Raw genomic sequence first — 3,700 nt, forward strand, 5'->3', positions numbered from 1 at the left:
GGGCTGGCGTGCGGGCGCCGGGGCTGGGCGCCGAGCCGCCGTCGTTAGTTTCCAGCCCGAGGTGGGCGGGTACTTTTCCAGCCCTCCCGCTCAGCTTTAGTGTAGACAGCAAGGGGGTCGGATTCTGTGCCCTACGCTCCTCCCGTGTGCCAGTGCCCGTGGCTGCTTTCCCTTGCCGTCAGACGTGAAGCCTCCCCCGCCTGCACGCACCTGCACGCACAGCTGCTGCAGCCCCTGCACCGCCGTGTTCCCGGCCAGCGCTTTCTCTGGCCTCAGGTTCCGCCCAGGTGCACGCTGGTGGTTGTGTCTGGGTCTTCCCTCTAGTGACTGACGCGGACTTGGTGCTGCGTCCTCTGGCCACGTCTGAGCTCAGGGTCAGGCGTTCCTTTGGTGGTACCCGAATGGCACTCCGAGGTGGCCTGGGGGCCAGCGCAGACAGGCGGACCTGGTCCCCATGGGGCCTCTGTTGGGTTCTGCCTCTCCCTGGCCCGGTGACTTCCAGTCTGGCCATCCTCACGTGTAACGCGGCTCCTGGGACGTTGCTGAGAGCATTGGCTGTCAGAGTCAGACTGTGCCGTGAGTCCAGCAGTGACGGTAGCTGTCTTTCCTTCATGGAGTAAGTGCAGTGAGGCTGAACCCCCAGCATTGAGGTGCCCACCTCACATGGCAATGTTCAATTTTCCCAATTTTTCTACAGTCTAGTGCAAGTCCTTTAACTATTCCCTGCTTTTCTTTTCTTTATTTTTTGTATTCATTCATTTATTTTATTTTGACCAGCGAGAGATACAGAGAGAGGGAGGGAAAGGGAGAAAGCAAGCCACCAGGTCTGTATTCATTGGAACCACGGTGGGCCATGTGGGAGTGTCCAGCGCCTTAACGACCACGCCACCTGCTGGTCCCCTCTCTGCTTTTCTTTACCTGTAAGATGTGGGTAATATGCCTGGGGTGTGGTCAGGACTGAGTGAGTTAACACATTAGTGGGAAAGTGCCTGATGGGTGCTGAGTGCTCTGCGGATATGTTTGTCGTCATTATCGAAGGCTTTTTCAATAAAGAAGTAACAAGATCCAACTTTCATTGTGAAAATATTGCCTTGTGCTGATGTGAGGATTGGATTGGGACAGAGTGCAAACGGAGAGACTGGTGCAGAAGAAATGAGTGCATGCCGTGTTCAGGTTGTCAGGAAATCCCATTTTGATCTCACTAGCATAGCCAGCAAAGGGAAAAACTTCATCGGGGGTCCTTGTCAGGATACTGAAGATCTTGAACAAATGCCCGTGAATACATGTAATTTCCTTCAGTAAGTACAAGGTGTTTCCAAGAAGTTCGTGGGAAATGTATGTTAAGAACAAGTTATGCACGGACGTCAATTTTTTTTTTTTTTTTATGAAAACAAACTCATACTTTCATTACATTTTCAATGAGCTTTTCTGAAGTTTTATTCATTCTGTCTTTTTTTTTTTCTTGGAGAGATTTTTTTTGCTATAGGGCTCATGTGTTCACCAGAAAGACAGAAAGAGACAGAAAGCAGGAAATCACCCCCCAGGGGGGATGGCCACATCGCAATCCCTTCTCCATTCTCCTCTTGGGATCTTGGGCATGCACGCACGCACACGCGCCTGGCATGAGTTTTAAGCCACCGGGTCCAGGACGCGAACCACAGTCGACTATGTGGGAGTCCAGCGACATAGCCATTACGCTAACTGCTGGTTCCCTAAATTATTTTCTTTAACTTTATCCATTTATTTATTTATTTTAATTTGACGAGAGAGGGATAGAGTGAGAGAGAGAAAAAATGAGAAAGTAAGCCACCAGGTCCAGGACTCAAACTGGTTCACAATGTGGGAGTACAGTGCTCTTAACCACCACACCACCTGTGGGCCCCAAATTTTTTAAAAGAGATTTTAAGAATTATTTAGCTTTATTTATGTATTTATTTAAATTTGACCAGAGGGACAGAGTGAGGGAGAGAAATTGAGAAAGCAAGCCGCCAGGTCTGGGACTCTAACCCTGGTCAGCCATGTGGGAGTCCAGAGCCTTTAACCACCACCTGCCAGCCCTCTCCCCCACCCCTGCGTGAGTTTTAAAGCCTCTGTCTGGGTCTGGGACTCGAACCACGGTTGACTACATGGTAGTCCAATGATGTAACCTACACCATCTCCTGGTCCCATTTTGTTTATTTGTTTGTTTGTTTTAATCTGAGGAAGTTCTTAGTGGAAATAGAAAAAGATCACCCTGAGGAAGTAAGTTAAGTATTAATAATCTCTTTCCCCAGTTGGTTATTTTGTTTCCTGAGGTCCTGAGGATTGGCCTCTGTGGAATGTGCTTGTTCTTTAGGGCAGCCACTTTGTGTTCTTCATACCTTATAAGTCATTATTACCCCCCCCTCCAGTGTCAGGAGATTCCTTGGTTGATGGGGAGTTATAGAGTAGAAGGGGTAGCTTTGAGTGACATGTTGTTTAGGCCAGGGTGGGGCACTGTCCTCTCCCCCAAGCAGCACAATCGCATAGACCCCAGTTGTGAGAGACCCGTGTGAGTCTCCCCGGAACAGCACTGGACACCATCTGCAATCTAGGCCTCCCTTACTCCCACCAACCCCCGCCCCAGTGGTTGCTCCCTTTAGATGTGAGAGGTCACCTTATTTATTTATTTTTTTTAGAGAGGATTTTGCTATAGGGTGCGTACACTCGCTAGAAAGACAGAGACAGATAGAAAGTGAGAGATAACCCCCCAGGGGGGATGGCCATGCCGCAATCCCTTCTCCTCCATTCTCCTCTTGGGATCTTGGGCATGCACACATACGCACCCGGTGTGAGTTTGAACAACTGGGTCCGGGACTCGAACTGCGGTCGACTACATGGGGTCCAGCGACATAGCCATTATGCTAACTGCTGGTCCCGAGAGGTCACCTTTGAGGTCAGTTAACTCCCCTCTCATTGGCTTGATGGGTTGAACTCAAAGGAGACCTATCTGTCTACTGTCCCTGTAGTCGCAGGTGGCAGCCTTGAGCTGGCCAGGGCCAAGCAGCTCGGTGTCCAGTCCCGAGAGTCCTTGGAGCCCTGGAATGGGCTAGGGAGGGGGTGAGAAGTAGGGATCTTTTCGGGCTCTGGTTCTGGAATGCCATCGCGTGTTTCTTTGTTGAAATAAGGTAAGGGAAATGGAGACCTAAACACAGAAAGGAAGAAAAGAGTTGTTACGTAATGTGGAGGGGGAGAATTGCTTTCCAGTGAAACATCTGCACAGGTAAAAGTATGACACCTTAGAATCTTGTCTGCTTTGGTCTCTAAAGCACCTAATTTAGAGTGGTCCTCGAATAAACTAACCCCCCCCCCCTTTAAAAACGACCTCAGCCGTAGCCCAGGAACCTAAAAGCTACTGTAGCCCAGCCCTCCTCGGACAGTCACTCTCCCTGATCATGTGTGCCAGGTCCCCAGTGGGCCTTTGCTCTCTTGCCTGCTTGCAGGCAGATGCAGGGGGGTGCACTGCTTTGCTGACCTAGGTGGGCAGTTAAGAGACTTGCTCAAAACCTCCCTTGCCCCTCCCAAATTTCAGTGAGGACAAAAGTGCAGAATGTGTTTGGGAACATCAGTTGTATGGGGAGGAGGCTGCTGGCAGAAGTTTGGGCCAGGCCGGAGGCTCCCGTAAAGGGCTGGACTTTGTTAGGGAGCCCTCAGAGGTTCTTGGGGGCACGGGGGGGGGGGG

At 50.6% G+C, this 3,700-nt stretch overlaps 1 protein-coding gene across 3 annotated transcripts in view; it reads left to right on the forward strand.

Annotated features, from left to right (window-relative positions):
• Positions 1-3,700, forward strand: part of POLDIP3 (DNA polymerase delta interacting protein 3) — a 32,104-nt gene that overhangs the window by 869 nt on the left and 27,535 nt on the right. The gene's annotated exons all lie outside the window — the stretch shown is intronic.

Source organism: Tupaia chinensis, unplaced genomic scaffold, assembly GCF_000334495.1.
Source record: "Tupaia chinensis unplaced genomic scaffold, TupChi_1.0 Scaffold000294_5, whole genome shotgun sequence".
NCBI classification, from domain to species: domain Eukaryota; kingdom Metazoa; phylum Chordata; class Mammalia; order Scandentia; family Tupaiidae; genus Tupaia; species Tupaia belangeri.